The following is an 18,777-nucleotide window of genomic DNA, read 5'->3' on the forward strand; positions in this document are numbered from 1 at the left end:
TATATATATATATATTCATATATATACATACATATATATATATATATTCATATATATACATACATATATATATATATATTCATATATATACATACATATATATATATATATTCATATATATACATACATATATATATATATTCATATATATACATACATATGTATATATATATTCATATATATACATACATATATATATACATACATATATACACACATATATATATACATACATATATACACACATATATATATACATACACACATATATATATACATACACACATATATATATACATACATATATATATACACACATACATATATACACACACATATATATATATATATTCATATATATATACATACATATATATATATTCATATATATACATATATATAGATAGATACATACACACAGCAAATACTGGATGTCAATTTCACTTTTCATTACCACATGACGATAAAATTAACTCACAAATGGCTGAGTACTCCACAGACATGCATAACATTAACATAGTTCTCAGGGAGATTCAGCCTCACACAGAATATGACAAGGCTGGCCGCTATGAATTACAACTACAATTCGAGACATATATGTGTGTGTGTGTGTGTGTGTGTGTGTGTGTGTGTGTGTGCGTGTGTGTGCACGTGTGTGTGTGTGTGTGTGTGTATAGTTTAGGTTAGTTAAAACATGTTTGCAATAATAAGTGTCGCATGGTGGAAATAAATCTAATTACCAAACTTTCATTCATAAATCCATTTATTATTTCATTCTTTTGCATTTCAATCTGTACATTAAGGTTCTTTGAATATGCACAATGTATTTTAAGGTTAAAACAGTTATTCCGTTTCTGTCTGTGTAACCAAGATATTTTGGTTGGGTTATATAGTCATTGGTGTTACATTACTTTCTATATTCTGTAACTGTCACAATATACTTTTCTATGCCTGAATTTTTTGTGGAGAGGGGGCCAGTCGATTAGATCGACCCCAGTACATAACTGATACTTAATTTATTGACCCAGAGAGGACGAAAGGCAAAGTCGATCTGTGCAGAATTTGAACTCAGAACGTAAAGACAGACGGTAATAATATATAAACATTTCTCATGGCACCAGTACACTTTACAGATTCTTACATTTTTTTGTTTTCTGTAAATTTTTCACGGGTCTAGCTAGTATATATAATTACATCAATAATAAATATACATGTAAAGCGGAAGATTCACCAATATTCTAGAAAAAGAGGTAAAGATAAAGAATTCATTGATATGCCTCCAAAACATGTTACATAACAATACTCTTTCAAAGACATGACAAAATGTGGTTTCAACTCGGATAGAACTGATAGAGATTCTAACTACCATAAATGATTGACTGGCTGGTATTTGTGCTGTTCCTCTACATTATTGTTGTGTGTTTAGTGAGGTTATAAACATTCTAAGGTACTTCATTGATGAATTATTAAAGTACGGGACAAAATGTCTTGTACTTATTCTGTTTCTTTACGTTCTGAGCTCATCTGTGACAACAACATTTGTATCAAGCTGTATTGGTGCTTACCTTTCATTTGGATGACATTAGTGGCATGGAGAGAAAGGAGACTTGCTGCATGGACAATTGTTGGTCTTTAACAAACCTTGTCCAGGTCTGTGGTCCAGAAAGGAACTTTCTAGATGCAGATAAATAATCAACTCTAAGTAACACAGATATACTTTTTGGTTTCTTGGACATAATTCAAAATATCAAAACTTTCAGCAATGATTCTTGAAATTTCAACTTAAGATACAACTTTTCAAAAGGAAACTTTTCTAGTTGATCATGTAGGAATAATGAAATTTATATTCAGTGAGATATATCTTAACATCATTGAGTTTTTTCAGAGCATGCACTCTTTTTAGGGAAGCTTCATGTATCTAAGCAGTCCTCTTTTTAGGAGAATGCTGCTTACTCTGTTAAGGAAGAGATCTAGAAAGGTGATCTAAAAAACCCTCTATTCACTTAATGCTGGTCAGCAGCCTGCAGTTGATGGCAGCTCATTAAAGAGGATGAATAATTATTTTATATGAAAAAGCCTAAGATGCTATTTGGTTCATGGAATGTGTAAAACCTGTTGGATTTATAGAAATCCACTAACCCTGAATGAAGAACAGCAATAGTAACTCAAGTGCTAGGAAAGGTATACCTCAATTGATAATGGTGTGAAGCAAAGAAACATACTCCTATACTTTTCTCCATCTATTTGGCTGTTGCTATTGCTTATGCCTTTCAAGAATACACTGTTGGTGTTTAAGGCTCTGAACCTCTAGTAAAGTATTTTTTCTGAATTGGTTAAGATTCAAATCTAAAGGTTTTGGAGGAGCTTTTGGGTCAATTGCCATATGCTGATGATGTCAACTTGGTGGTTCATTCAGAACCAGATAGGTAATTGTTAATGGACTGAGTTTGAACTCACTTTTATTCTAGCAAAGATTAAAATAATGTCACACCACCTGGAGAAGCTTATGTGTGGCCTAAGTTCAGGATAAATGGAAGATGGTTGGAAGTCATCGAGAGTTTTGTATATCTTAGATCCTTAATATGATCTGATGGACCTTTAGATGATGAAATTCATCAAAGGAATGCAAAAGCAATCACTGCTTTCAGCTATCTTGAAATATGAATGTGGAAGGATAAAGGAATTACTTTTGCCACAAAGCTTTCTATCTATGAGAGTTGCTTTAAGCTGTCTTCTGTATGCTTCAGAAACATGAGCCATTACATGGTATCACTTGAAAGATTCCATCAAAACTGTTTAAGGCACAAACTAATGATAAAATGGCAGATAAAAACCCTAGACATGATTGTTCTGGAAAACACCAATATGCCCAGCATTGAAAAAAAGTCATTATTTTGAATGAAATGTGCTAGTCAGATCATCTAATTAGGATGGATGAGACAAGGATTCTTAAGCAATTACTTTATGATGAACTAACATTAAATAAACACCTGCAATATAAACCCCGGAAGAGATATAAAGATGTGATAAAGGTAAACACTTGCATTGGACAAAAAGTGGCTTGGTACAATCAGCAAAAGTTGTGAAACATTCGAATAGAACAAAAGTCAAGATGTAAAAATAAAAGACTATTTGAAAGCATGAACATCTGCCAAGTGATTTTGAAAGAGGATTCATGGTTGTTCTCTGTAACCACCAATTCTTATCAACTGCTGGATTAGTTAGCTATGAACAGTCACATGGCAGGGGACAAAAATCAAGACTCATATAAGAACATACTCCCTCCAAGACCAAAACAAAGTACATCCATTTTGTGACTCGGTTTGTAGGTCTACGAGAAGTCTAAAGAGGCATATAAAAATATATGAAAATGTACCTGCAGAGCTGGTCAAAAACCCATCACAGAGTCACCATACTTGCAGGGAAGTATACAAAGCAGAAGCTGCCGTTTGTGCAAGCATGATCATACAGAATTTAGAGACAGAAATTTAAACAGAGATGTCCTCTTCAGTCAATAAGCAGCAATCACCACACACACACAAACAAGAACAATGTAAGTGTATATATACATAATATACATATAAAACTGTTGACAGTATGTATACACAGCAAATAGTGTGAGAGTATATAATACATGTACGTATAAAGTGTGAGTGTATATATATAATATACATAGAAAATTGGTATTTATATGCAGTAACACATACGTATATGTTCTACTATAAATACACTTTGTGTTTAATCCAATGAAGGCTGTTTTTTTTTTGTTTTTTTTAAAGAATACTGGAGTTTGTTAATGGAATGAGTTACTCCTTTCACATCCAAGGAGAACAAAGAAAATCGCTGTCCCCCTGCTATATGCCATCATATAGGGACTAAGTTTCTATTTCATACTACAGTATAGTTATACAGATCACACTTTGGCTTCCCAAACTTTCTGCATCAAGGAAGAGCCATTTTCAGTCATCAGTGACCTGGTCATTGGCATGGTTCCACAGCAAACCTGTGCCAGTCACCACCAGGTCATGGTAGTATAATGGAAAGTTTGACATGTCACAAAATAGATGAAAATTGAATTAAACAAGATTTCTGTGTTTTTTAAATGGTTAAAATAGAATTACTTCAATTTTGACACACAACCTCAGTTATTTGCAAGACAAACAAGTTACATCTCCAATGTTACAATATTTTTTTTAATGATTCATAAAAACCTGAAGGCGGACATAGGGAAGTGGTGGTGACATCTTTCTAGAGAATATCATAGCATAGAAAATAATCTGCTTCTAGATTTTTCTGAATTGTTTTTAGTTACAATTAACTGTAATTGAAAATTCTCCTCTGCCAATCCTTTTATTGTCATTGACTATCACTTCCTGAATAGAAGTATTTATTTCTGGTGGTCACTCAATGATGTATTTCATGGCAACTACCACTTCAGTGTTACTGCTTAGGTGAGGCTTCTTCACTACATTTAAAGATATTCAAATAGAAAGGAGAAGACAGAATCTAAGCTGACATTTCACTCAGAATTGGTTGTCTTTTTGTTATTGATATACATTTTATTGTCTTTGTTTGCCATATGTGAGTAAAATAAGTAATAGCAGAAAGGAATGAATTAATATAAAAATAGTGGAAGAGTTGCAAGAGCAGGCAGAACCTTAGCAATATTTCATCTGTCTGCATATTCTGAGTTCAAATTCCACTGAAGTTGACTTCACCTTTCATCCGCTTGTGGGGTTGATAAAATAAGTACCAGTTGAGCTCTGAACTCAACTGGTAATCAACTTAACCTCTCCCCAAAAATGCTGGTCTTGCACCAGAATATGAAACCAATATTAAAATAGCAGATAATAAATAATAATTTCTTTATTAGCAACAAGGGAGCAAAGCAAACAAGGGCAGTATGAAGGGACAAAGTAGAGACATAGTGGGTGAGGTTTACATGCAAAAAAAAGAAATAACAAAAACAAAATTCCTCAATGGGGGAGGGGTGGACACTATCAAGGGCTACTTGAGGAAAACCCCACAAAACTTGGATCACCCTAAACATGAAGGCAGGTGCCCTCTCTCAGACATTATCTTCCTACATGCAGGCATTTGTGCAGAGCAGTCTGTTTACTCAAACTAGTTTTACTAATCTGACTCAGTTTTCAAAGAATTTACAGGGTAGGGATGCTTTCCTCCCCACCCTCGCTTTCAGGTGAAATTTGGAAAAGTTGATGAGAGTTTGGCTGAGAAGAAGGTGCTAGTTTGCAGTCCTTTCAACCTTGACTACCACACCACCTCTTTCACCATAGCCACCATACAGAGAAAAACTGCCTTTGCTTCTCAGGCGGCGGAAAGAAGGTGTGAGATGATTCTCACAATGGATTTCTTGATGGGTATTTTATCAACTCCAAAAGGATGAAAGGGAAAGTTGACCTTGGCAGGATTTGAACTCAGAATGTAAAAACCCAGAAGAAATGCTGCTAATGATTCAGTCAGTGTGCCATAATAATAATAATAATAATAATAATAATAATAATAATAATAATAATAATAATAATAGAAGATAGATGAGTTCTTAACTTTTGTATACGATTGCCAAATTCCATCACTAAGGTGCTTCTAGATTTTATCCAGCAAGCTAACAATTCTGCCAGCATGTCACCTTAATAACCCTTTCTACTAAAGGCACAAGGCCTGAAATTTTTGGGGAGGGGACTGGCCAATTACATCGACCCCAGTGTTTCACTGGTACTTAATTTATTGAGCTCCAAAAGGATGAAAGGCAAAGTTGACCTCGGCGGAATTTGAACTCAGAATGTAGTGACAAACAAAATACCGCTAAGTATTTTGCCTGGCATGCTAACGATTCTGTCATCTTGTCGCCTTAATAATAATGATGAATTTGAATTTTGGCACAAAGCCAGCAATTTTCGGGGAGAGGATAAGTTGATTACTTCAACCCCAATGCTCAACTGGTACTCATTTTATCAACTCCGAAAGGATAAAAGACAAAGTTGACATTATTGGAATTTGAACTTAGAATGCTAATAACAACAACAACAACAACCATTTACATTAAATTTTGTCCAAAAATATTGCTCAACTAGATCTAGCTTATAAGACTGATCTGAAGTCAAATCTCCCTGAGAGTGAAACGGTAAAATTTGGAAGTTTTATGAAAATTGGGAAAGTGAAAGTGGAGAAAGCAAATTTATGAAACTATAGAGAGGGAAGATTTAGTTTTGGTTAAGAGTATAAACTATTCATAAGCACAGGCATGGCTGTGTGGTAAGAAACTCGTTTCCCAACCACATGGTCTCAGGTTCAGTCCCACTGAGTGTAACCTTGGGCAAGTTTCTTCTACTTACAGTGGATTTGGCAGACAGAAACTGAAAGAAGCCCATCGTGTGTGTGTGTGTGTGTGTGTGTGCGCGCGCGTGTGCGTGCATCTGTCTCCCACCACAGCTTGACAATCAGTGTTGGTGTGTTTATGTTCCTGTAACTTAGTGGTTTGGCAAAGGAATAAGAATAAGTACCAGGGTTAGCAAAAAAAATAAAATAAGTCCTGGGGTCGATTCATCTAACTAAAAGTTTGTCAAGGCAGTGCCCCAGAATGGCTGAAACAAGTAAAAGACAAAAGAGTTTATTAAACTTGTACATGTTATGTGATAACCATTTAGATATTCATAAGTTTGTTAAGTTTCAGAGATAGTATTTTCTAAGGTGCAGTTTGTTAAGTCATTTATTACCATGTAGTAACTATTTAGGTGGATTCTATATTACTAAGTGGATGTTGAGTTCCTTAAGTCAACTGTGTTGTTTGAGGACCATTGGAAATTTTATTATTATTTTTCATCATATATTTTTTACTTGTTTCAGTCATTAGACTGCAGCCATGGTAGCCTTGAAGCATTTTAGTCAAACTTATCGACCTCAGTACTTGCATATTTTTTCTTTGTAAAGCCTGGTTCTTATTCTATTGGTTTCTGTTGTTGAATTGCTAAGTTATGGGGGATGTAAACACACCAACATCGGTTGTCAAGTGGTGGTTGTGAACAAACACATACACAAATCACAAACGCACACATATATATATATTTAACAGGCTTTTTTTGGTTTTCGTCTACAAAACCCACTCACAAGGCTTTGGTGAGCCTGATGCAATAGTAGAAGACACTTGCCCAAGATGCCACACAGTGGGACTGAACCTGGAGATATGTAGTTGGGAAACATGCTTCTTACCACACAGTCATGCCCATGCCTATATGTAAAAATCATCTTGGTGGAGTTTAGTTTTTTTTTCTCACTCCAAGCTAAATACATATTGGAAGGAGCAAACTAAAGAAACCACTTGTTAAGTTTAGAATAGTAACTGGTTGGTGCAGTGAGATGTTGCAACACTGTGTCCGGTTTCTCTACCAATTTTCAATAAGGTATACTTAAAAGTTAACCTTCTGGACACCAACCTGTCCGAGATTCTTCTGGTTCTATGAAAATCAAAATCTTCCATCAAAATTGCATGTCAATTTATGTACCAAACACCAGCTAAATAGTGACCAAGTTATATTACAAAACCATTAGTTACAAAATTAAGTGAAATAAAGGCAGTATATTTCAACAGGTATATGGTAACAGAAGGGTTAAGTGTCTTGACCAAGAACACTGTGTCAATGATAAGATTTGAACCTCAAAAAATCTTTTCACTTGCTATCCACTGCCCTGTCTATTCAGCTAATTTAACTGAAGGCAAAAAATCTACAGATTTAATTTATAATTAAATCAGGATTATTAAATGTAGGTCTTTCTCTCTCACTATATATATATATATATATATCTCGAGATCGTATTTTCGAGCGAGATCGATTTTCGAGCGAGATCGTTGCCAGTGCCCCTGGACTGGCTCTTGTGCGGGTGGCACATAAAAGACACCATTTTGAGCGTGGCCGTTGCCAGTACCGCCTGACTGGCCCTCGTGCGGGTGACACGTAAAAGCACCCACTACACTCTCTGAGTGGTTGGCATTAGGAAGGGCATCCAGCTGTAGAAACTCTGCCAAATTAGATTGGAGCCTGGTGTTGCCATCCGGTTTCACCAGTCCTCAGTCAAATCATCCAAGCCATGCTAGCATGGAAAGCGGACGTTAAACGATGATGATGATGATGATGATGATGATATACATACATAGAGAGAGAGAGAGATCAGTATTGCTCCTCATATATTAAATATGTGGGTATGTATATATATAAAAGCAAGATACTAACGTTGACACAATAAATGTATGGGTGTGTATAGACCTGGGCTGGCCAACCTGAGGCTCGCGGGCCACATGTGGCCCGCAGACTTTCATCTTGCGGCCTGCTTGATACTTTCTTGAAATGGGTTTATTTAAACAAACATTTTAAAAGTTTTATGAAAAATTAAAGATTGGAATGAAAAGTAAAAAAGAAAGATTTCTACTGATTTTGCAATGATAATATTTCATGTTGAATCAACGATCATTCAGGCATTAGTGTAATAATAGCATGAGAAAGCAAAATGCTTTCAATTTTGTCAGTATACAAGTGGCCCTCAAAAATCTTTATTTTTAAAGTGGCCCGCAATGTAATTTGAGTTGGCCAGTCCTGGTATAGACAGACAGGATTGGATATTCTATTAGTCTCACTTGCTGAACCAGTAAATTGTGGGGATAAACACACATACAATAGGCTTCCACTTAGTTTCTATTAACTAACTTTCACTTGTAAGGCATTGGTTGACCTGGGGCTAGAAGACATTTACCCAAAGTGCTGCATAGTAGTACTGAACCTGAAACTACGTGATGATTGCAAAGTGAATCTCTTAACTGTACAGCCATGAATAGATCTCTGGCCAACAACTTACACACACAGAGGTAGAAGTGTTCTGTAAGGTTTCTGTACAGTTCCCATTTACCACATTTCAGTGACAAAGCCACAGTCAACCTGAAGTTAAAAATTAATGGCTGTGGTGTAAGAAGCTTGCTTACCAACCACATGGTTCCAGGTTCAGTCCCACTGTGTGGCACCTTGGGCAAGTAAGTGTCTTCTACTATAAACTCAGGCCGACCAAAGCCTTGTGAGTGGATTTGGTTGATGGAAACTGAAAGAAGCCCATCGTGTATATATATGTGTATATATATATATATATATATATATATAGATATGTGTGTGTGTGTGTGTCTTTATGTCTCCACCACCACCACTGCTTGACAACTGGTGTTAGTGTGTTCATGTCCCCATAACTTAGCAATTCAGCAAAAGAAACCAATAGAATAAGTACCAGGCTTCAAAAAAAAAAATACTGGCGTCAGTTCATTCAACTACAAATTCCAGTAAAAAGATAAAATAATAATAACAAGAGCACTCGGAGAGTGCAAATCTCCGCCAAGGCAACACTGACATCCTCTCAATGATTAACAGGAGATGATTTTTAAAATGCGAATATCTGAAATAAACTCGACTGCTCTCACAAATGGGAATACTAAAAGTGAACCTGGCCGCTCTCAAAAATTAAGTAAAAAAAACAGGAAAAATAATCTAGAATCCTTGTCTGGTACCAGATTGGTCCTAAAATCTAATCAGTTTGTGCTAGTCACAAGGCTAAACGTCCCTGAAAGTTTCATCCAAATCCATCCAGTGGTTCTTGAGATATCATACAAACAAACATGACTGATAACAATACTGCCACCTTCGCTAAGGCAGAGGTAATAATGATGAACTTATTGTATACGATGCTCAGGTGCACTACAGCTCAGTAGTACATAGAATATGCACAAGAAGTGAACAGTGGATAAGTCTTCAAAAAAAAAAAAAAAAAAAAAAAAAAAAAGAAAGTTATAGAACAAGTGCACAAGATCAAATTCCACCATAGAGCTGTGAAACAAATAGACCAGGATATGAAATTACTGTAATATTTCTGATGAAATAGTTGAAGTTTTTAGTTGATGGCAGACAAATTACTCTATCTCTTAAAAAAACTGTTGGAATTTTGACAGGATCCAAACCTCTTTAGTTCGGTAACTAATAGGAGGGCTGCAAGCTGTTGAGTGGTTCCTAAAAGTGCTTTGTACCATTTAATCTGGTGATATAATTGTTTTTGTCCCTGTGAACTCAATTAACTGTGTGTGAGAGAGCTTGTGTGCATATGTGTGTTGTGAGTGTGTGTGTGTGTGTGTGGTGTGTGTTGCATGTGTTATATTTGTGTTGTGTGCATGTGTGTGAGTGATGTACTTGTGTATGTCTGTCTTGTATGTGTGTGTATGTGTGAAACAGAGTGTGTTTGCATGTGTGTGTGTGTGTGTGTGTGTGTGCGTATGTGTACATGAGTGTGTTTGTGTGACAGAGACTGAATGTGTGTATGCATACAAGAGTATGTATGTATATGTATGTGTGTGAGAGAAAGACAAAAGAGAGACATGTTTTAAACAGATTTGTGAACCATCAGAGAGCTGTTTCAAAGCTGTCATTTAACCCTTTAGCAAACAGATTACTGTGTTAAATTGCTTATTTATACACATGGTTTTAAATTAATCATGCATTATCTTGTAGCTTCAAGATTTTAATGATGTGATAGCTTACTTTTAGAATGACATTGTAAGGTAGGTGTGAGAGGCTGGATCTGGCCAGTTTGAACATAAAACAAGTAGAAAATTTAGGTGGGATATGGTTGTTTTGAAGACATGGCTTATTGGTTAGGGTATTTGGCTCATGATTGCAAGGTCATGAGTTTGATTCCCTGTGACACATTGTGTCCTTGGGCAAGACACTTTATTTCATGTTGCTGCAATCAACTCAGCTGGCAAAAATGAGTAGTACCTGTATTTCAAAGGGCCAGCCTTGTCACACTCTGTGTCACGTTGAATCTATCTGAGAACTACATTAAGGGTACACATGTCCGTGGAGTGCTCAACCACATGTATGTTAATTTCACAAGCAGGCTGTTCCGTTGATCAGATCAACTGGAACCCTCATTGTCATAACTGACGGAATGCCAGTTCGGTTGCTTTGAATGTTAAAGGATTAAATTCAAAGTCATAGATATTACAACTTCCTGTAAACATTACATCCACATACACACATTACATTTAAAGTGCAAGTTAATGCAAGAAAATGATAGCACACAAAAAAAGCATGTTATTGAGCATAGTAACTTGATGATGATGAAGAACATGAAGAAAGAAATAAAAACAACAGTTAGATGATGAAGAAGAGGTATAAAAACTAGGTTTTTCAGAATTTCATTTCATGGTTGATGTAACGCAGTGTAACAAGTAAAACCTCCATACTTTCTTCCTCTTTTACAATTTCATCTGTACATTGTACTTATAACAGTAACTCTATGATATTTCTTCAATTCTAAAGACATTCATCAAAGAATAAGCAGCATTAAGCCATGTCTACTTTCCATCATCATCATCGTCATTATTATTATTACTATTATTGTTGTTGTTAAGGCGATGAGCTGGCAGTATTTAGTCTGTCTTAACATTCTGAGTTCAAAATCTGTCAAGGTCAACTTTGCTTTTCATCCGTTCAGAGTTGATAAATTAAGTACCAGTGGAGTACTGGGGTTGATGTAATCGATTAGTCCCTGCCCCGCCAAATTTCAGGCCTTGTACCTTTAGTAGAAAGGATTATTATTGTTGCTGTTAAGATGGCAAGCTGGCTGAATCATTAGCACAGCAGACAAAATGCTTAGCAGTGTTGCATTCATTTGAAAGTTCTGAGTTCAAATTCCACCAAGGTTGACTTTGCTTTTCATCCTTTTGAGGTCAATAAAATAAGTACCAGTTCAGTACTGGGGTCTATGTAATTGACTTACCCCACCATAAACTTGCTGGCCTTGCACCAAAATTTGAAATCATTATTATTATTATTATTACTATTGTGACTGTCGTTAAGACAGCAAGCTTAGCAGCATTTTGTCCATCTGTAAGTTCTGAGTTCAAATTCTGCCAAGGTTCACTTTGCGTTTTGTCCTTTCATGGTCAATAAAATAAGTACAAGTAAAATAAGATGGCAAGTTGGCAGAAATGTTAGCACGCCGGGCGAAATGCTTAGCGGTATTTCGTCTGTCTTTACATTCTGAGTTCAAATTCAGCCGAGGTTGACTTTGTCTTTCATCCTTTGGGGGTTGATTAAATAAGTACCAGTTACGCACTGGGGTCGATGTAATCGACTTAATCCCTTTGTCTGTCCTTGTTTGTCCCCTCTATGTTTAGCCCCCCTGTAGGTAATAAAGAAAGAAATAAAATAAGTACAAGTTGATCACTAAGATCGATGTAATCAACTTAGCCCCTCCCCCAAAATTTCTGGCCTTGTGCCAAAATTTGAAACCGTCATTATTACTATTATAAAGACTGTGAGCTGGCAGAATTGTTAGCATGGCAAGTAAAATGCTTAGTGGCTTTTGGTCCGTCTTTATGTTCTGAGTTCAAATTCTGCTGAGGTTGACTTTGCCTTTCATCCTTTTGGGGTCCCTAAAATAAGTACCAGTTGAGCACTGGGGTCGATGTAATCGACTAGTTCCCCTCTCCCAAATTTCAGGCCTTGTGCTTATAGTAGAAAGGATTATTATTATTATTATTATTACTATTGTTATCACATGTGGGATGAATCTAACTATCAGCTGAATCCCTCATGAGGATCCACTCATAGCCCACCTTTAACAAGGCAGGGCAGGCAGTGTTTCTCTGTCTGGTGACTATGGTGAAAGAGGCTGTGTGGTGGATGAGGCTGAAAAGTTTGAGGAAAGACACCTTCCTCTTTGGTCAAGCTCTCGTTGCCCTTTTTATGTTCCACTTGGAAAAGAAAGTGAGGGTGATGGGGGAAGTGTAACAACCTTCCAGGGAATTTGTGAAAAGATGGGTGACTATGGCAAAAATGGTTAGAGTGAACGGCCCTACTCTAAGTATGAGCCTGTAGATTGGAAAGTAGGAGAGCGGGCTCATACCTTTGAGGGTCAGGATAATCCTGGATCTGTGGAGTTCCTTGTTTGGATCTAGTTGGAGTTTCTCCTGTATCAGGAGAACTGCATCATTCATGTTATGACATACTTTGTACACTATGCACACTTTTATCACATTTCACTGTCTTTTCCATTTTTTTCCCTCATCCTTTATGTAAATCCCCACACAAATTGTTGTCTGGCCTTGTAATGTCCCATTCATCTATGACTATGTGTCCAATAAAAGAAATTATTATTATTATTATCTCATGTGTGGATTGCTGCCAGAGTCGCCTGACTAACTCTCCATGCTGGTGACATGTAAAAAGTACCATCCGAATGTGGTTGATGCTAGCCACACCACCCCGACTGGCTCCGGTTCCAGTGGCACGTAAAAATCACCATCTGAATGTGGCCGATGCCAGTGCCGCTTGACTAGCTCCTGTGCCAGTGACAAGTAAAAAGCACCCACTACACTCTCAGAGTGGTTGGGGTTAGGAATGGCATACAGCTGTAGAAACATTGCCAGATCAGATTGGAGCCTAGTGCGGCCTCCTGGCTTGCCAGTCCCCAGTTAAACCGTCCAACCCATGCCAGCATGGAAAATGGATGTTAAATGATGATGATTATTATTATTATTAAGGCAGCAAGCTGGAAGAATGCATGTTGCGTTCTGAATTCAAATTCTGCCAAGGTCTACTTTGCCTTTCATCCTTTAAGGGCTGATAAATTAAGTACTAGTGAAACACTGGGGTCAATGTAATCAGTTAGTCCCTTCCCCCAAAATTTCAGGCCTTGTGTCTTTAGTAGAAAGGATTATTATTATTTCATAAATGCTCAACAGATTAGACTGTTGGAAAAGAAAAATTCCTAACATCAGGCAACAAGTAACCTTAGATACCAAGAATCTTCCGAAGTATCCTAGCTGTCCCTAATAACACTGTTTTCTGGAGCTGTACTAAACTGGGTTTTATGCCTATTTCCTCTATCCATTTGTTCAAATCTTTAGGAATAGTTCCTAATGCACCTATAACTACAGGGATACATTTTACCCACCTCTGTAACTCAATGGCTAGGTCCAGGTGCTTTGCTATTTTCTCTATACCTCTCATGTTGACTTTCTCATGTCAGTTATTTGGCACTTTCTCTTCTCTTTATCTACTATTACTAAATCAGGGCTTCTAGCTTCTATTACTCTATCAGTCTCAGTGTTAAAAATCCACAACATCTTATATTACTTACTTTCTAGTACTTTACTAGGTAAATGTTCATACCATTTATCAGGATGGTCAAATCCTAGCTTTCTACATAACTCCCAGGGGATTACTTTCCCTAGGTTGTCATGTCTTTTCTTGTATTCTTTCTGTACCAGCATGCTACATTTTATTATCATTATTATTATTGAGTGAGAGAGCAGTGCATGCCATCAAAGTGAAGCCCATTATATCCATCATGACCCACTGTCTGATAAAGGTACACTAGGCACATGCATCACAACCATATGTGCGTGACAGGGTGATCTCATATCAAGATAAGCAGTGCATGACCTTCACATTAAGTAGCCCATCCCGTGCAAAAGGTCCTTGAATAAGTGTTGTTTAAGGATGTTGAACCCATGTTTTCAGAGGTGAGTTATTCAAACCCCAGAGAATTCCTCTTAACACATGGTTATGATGCGCCTTCACTACTTCTGCTTGTGATCAGAGATGCATATATCGTCAACTACAAAGAGACATGCTCAACTGACAAGTAAATCTGTAGCATTGAGCAGAATATTTGCTGCAGCCCATCTTTTTTACTATTCGTCTCCTTATTATTAATATTCTATATTCACACAGCAGTAATGTTAATAATTTTGCCACCAAGCTGTCACCCATACCCTCAGATATTTAACACACATCTTTGGATTCTAGCTTTATATTATGTCACAGAGTTAATAGTTCTGTTAATAGTAGAAAGCTATGTGGTGATTTTCCCAACTCTACCTAGTGATCCTATTATGACAAGAATTATTATTACTTCTCTGCAGTTCCTAAGCCATTTTAACTCCTACTTTAGATCCTGATATCTTTCTTTCTATTCATTTCCCTTTCATGTCTATTGTCATGCATGTTCTGGCATCTTTCTCTAGTATAACAATATTTGTTCTTCAGCAGACCAGTTCCTTACTCTATAGCTTTAATTGATCATTTTCAACAAAGTTTGTTGGTCAGCCTATCACTCTGGTTGATGTATTTTACACAAATGCAATAGATTGACAATCATTACAGCATCAGACAATGTGTCTTAGAAAATTCTCTTTACATTCTGAGTTCAAATCCTGTCAAGATAACTTAGCATTTCATCCTTTTGGGGATTGATAACATGAAATACTAGGGTCAATGAAATCAACCACCCATCTTCAGAAAGACTAGCCGTTTGCCAAAATTAAAAACGATCATCTTTTCATTGCTTCCTAACTTTTCCCAAACATGCACCATCCAAATACACTCTAGACATTACGCATCTAACTGGTGTTGATTCCATAAACAAGGACCTTATTTCTTTCAACAACAAAAAATCTCAAACCCAACTCACATCAAGAAAACACCCATTTACTCCTCCTTAAATATGAGTGGCACTTATCTGCAGCCTTCTCACTTGCTCCATTGCTGGGCCACACTATCAGCAATGATCTCTCCAGATGAAAGCAAATCTTTATGGTAATTAGGACTGCATTCCAAAAACTGACCCTTCTCTTCAGAGATAGAAAATATTTCAGCTCCTAATGGCTGCTGCTGTTCTGCAAGGCTCAAACGAGACCTGCAAAGAAATACTGCTCCCACATCTAAGATGGTACTGCTGTTATGCACATGGTATCCTAGACCACAGTCAAATGAGAAATACTTGGCTAAATGGGATTCACAAACGTGCTATCTTGTTTCACTGCCTTTTCTATCATTACTTGGGGCTGGTTGTTCTCACACCTCCAACATTCAGGCAACTCCAACCTACTTGTCTTTCCACCTCTTGTTACTCTTGGTGTATCCACCTCCCATAGCCTGAAACTAATCATCAGTCTATGAAGGCTTGCAAAGGTCATGAACACAACCCTTTTCTCTCAACTCATCGAATAGGAAAAAAAATAACAAAAAAAAAAAAATCAGAACTTACTCGTGGCGGAGGTATACAACAAGGGATCGTTTTAAGTGGTCATTCGATAGACTAGAAATAGCAGTTATATCATCGCCTAGATGGAACAGTAGTCTGTTTTTGTTGTTTAGGCCCTGTTCAGCATTAATCCAGGTGATTATGATGGTGTTTTAGTAATGATTTAACTGCTATTTCTAGCAGAGAGAGAGAGAGAGAGAGAGAGAGAGAGAGAGAGAGAGAGGACCCATATATGGAATTCTTCGTAGGTTGTGATGACTGTCATTAGTTGTTTATAGCCCGCCAGCTTTTTATGCAGAAAACCTATTAACGACACGCCACCCATGTCCACCAGCCTCTTATTTAAAATGTTTGTTATAGAGGAAGAAAGCTGCTATTTTAAGCATGTTCGTCCCCAGCAGTATACACACACACATACATACGAACTTGTCGCTTGTATTATGTTTAGCCCCAGATTAGCTCTGATCAAAGTAATTTTTCATCCATAGCTATCCCGTCTTTATTTTTCAGGCGGAGTTATAATCCGGATTATATTAGGCAACGCGTCCTTTAAAAAATATGCAGGTTGAAACACGAGGGCGCTTTTAGCTTCAGAAAGACAAGGCAGTCGTGTTTGAAAGGGAGGGGTGGTTCACAATTGGAACACTGTTGAAAAAGACGACATTTAGCAACGCCTCTATATTGTGTATTATTATTTGATGTTTAAACATGCAATTTCGAGAAAATCCTCAGAAATATTAAAATGACACATTTACAAAAGGAGGTGGGGAATAGTGAAATTTCGAAAAATAAACTTAGTTTCTGTATCGATGATATTGATCGGTGAAGAATCAATATTATTGATTATTTAACGGAAATATTTTAATATTTCTGAGTCAATTTCTCAACAGTTATTAATTTTTCGATTACTCACTATAAAGTCTTGTATATTTTTTGTGTTTTAAATAAATTTCAAGACAATGTTAATTTAATCAAAAAGGCATGGTTATTCATAAGAAGAAGAAAAATTTCTTTCAGTTCTAAAAATTTATTTGTATTTTATTTTGAAGGAGAAATTTTTAAACTGAGTCAATAATTTAGTAGAAAGAGGAAAAATTAAAACAAAATTACTTACTAATGTCTTTAAAGTTAGATAGAATTGGTCATTGTTTTCTTCTGGTCATTGTTGGAACCAACGTCTTAATTGGTTATTTTCATTTCTTCATACAAGATAATTATCCCAAGCATTTTTGTCTTTTTCAATTTTAATATGCTTACTTACATTTTAAAATATAAACGATAACGATACGAAGAGGATATCAGAGCTATATTGTTTCCTGTCCTCTTCCTCTTCCTATGAGAAAGGGTATATTTTCGATGAAGAAAATTAGAAACATAACTGAAGCATTTACAGTTACTCAATTTCAAATTAATTTCCTTATTCCGCTGTCTAACTTCAAACCCTGTTTGGGGACACATTTGCCTTTCCTTTATTCCAGTAACATTCCAGTGAAGAACTAGTATCGGGACTTAGCAGTGAACTATTTCTTCCAACCTGTGGCGTTTGAGACGTTTGGAGGGACAGGGCCGCTAACAGTGAAGTACTTGTCATCGTTGGCAGCTCGCCTTACCGAGGTGTCAGATGATGCTCGTGAGGGTGCTTGGCTTTTCCAATGCCATCGCCCGTGAGCGTACTGGCTTGCCTCAGTAGGTTCCGTTGGACCTTGTGGTGTGCGACCAATAGAAGCACTTCGTGCTGCATTGATGATTTTTTCTTTCTTTTCTTTTTGCTGTTATTACTTTGTCTTTTGTAAAGTATATTCCTGTTCATATTTTGAATAAAAATTTCATTTATTCCTAGAAAAGTATCCAGAAGGCGGTCTTTAATAGGAACCGGTTAGCGTTTACATTCAGGTCTTAGACATCACTATATCCCGCTCGAAAATTAAGATTTCTTGCTCAAGAAATAAAGATTAAAGTATGTATTAGAGGAGTAATAGATTATTTCTAGATGTTTTTAAATTCACAGTTTGATTACAATTCTCGACTGGAAACAAAATTCCTTGCATACGACTCTTATTTTCCGTATAACAACCAGAATTCATGCGTAATTCAGTAATTCATGCGTAATTCAGGCAGTGCATTGAAATAATTGTAGGCCGCTCCAACAAAAATCACTTTAATTCCTATTGATTTGTGTGAAATCAATTTAAGGTTTAAGATTAATGCGATTTTCATAACTGATCCTCGTTGTTATATCAGTATAATAGATTAGATATAAATTAAATTTGTTTATGAAAAAAAACCGATGGTAAAGAATTCAAGCCGCCCATCCTTGCCAAACACGGCAAAATTTTACATTTCAGATTGTTTTTGTTAAATATTGTGTGGAATAAAATGAAAAATTATTTATTTTGCTAAAATTAAAAGAAAATTTGTGGTTGGCCTACACTTTATATTTAGCAACATATTTTTAATGGGAAGAAAAAAAAAACATTAAAAGTATTACAAAATATCAAATTATCCACTTCCCCTAGAATTACCTCACCAAGGAACCAAAGAAAAAAGGGGTACTACTAAAGCAGCGCGGACCCGAACGCGCAGTCGCGCGTCCGCGCTAGCTAGTCTTGAGTGGTCGATCCTAACCCTAACCCTAACCCGCGTGTGCAAATGAATACGTGTTTAGGGTTAGGGTTA

General features: G+C 36.5%; 1 protein-coding gene across 5 annotated transcripts in view; it reads right to left on the minus strand.

Moving 5' to 3' along the window:
- LOC106869377 (histone-lysine N-methyltransferase SMYD3) overlaps positions 1 to 18,566 on the minus strand; it is a 95,702-nt gene extending 77,136 nt beyond the window's left edge. For 4 of the 5 annotated variants that reach the window (XM_014915101.2, XM_052973230.1, XM_052973228.1 and 1 more), the window contains exon 1: positions 17,216 to 18,560. The gene's annotated coding sequence lies outside the window, so the exon portion shown is untranslated. Of the gene's footprint in view, positions 1 to 17,215 lie in introns of all 5 variants that reach the window. The other variant, XM_052973231.1, reaches the window with a different exon arrangement.
- Between the last annotated feature and the right edge of the window lie 211 nt (positions 18,567 to 18,777).

The sequence above is a fragment of the Octopus bimaculoides genome, chromosome 15 (genome assembly GCF_001194135.2).
Source record: "Octopus bimaculoides isolate UCB-OBI-ISO-001 chromosome 15, ASM119413v2, whole genome shotgun sequence".
Lineage (NCBI taxonomy): Eukaryota > Metazoa > Mollusca > Cephalopoda > Octopoda > Octopodidae > Octopus > Octopus bimaculoides.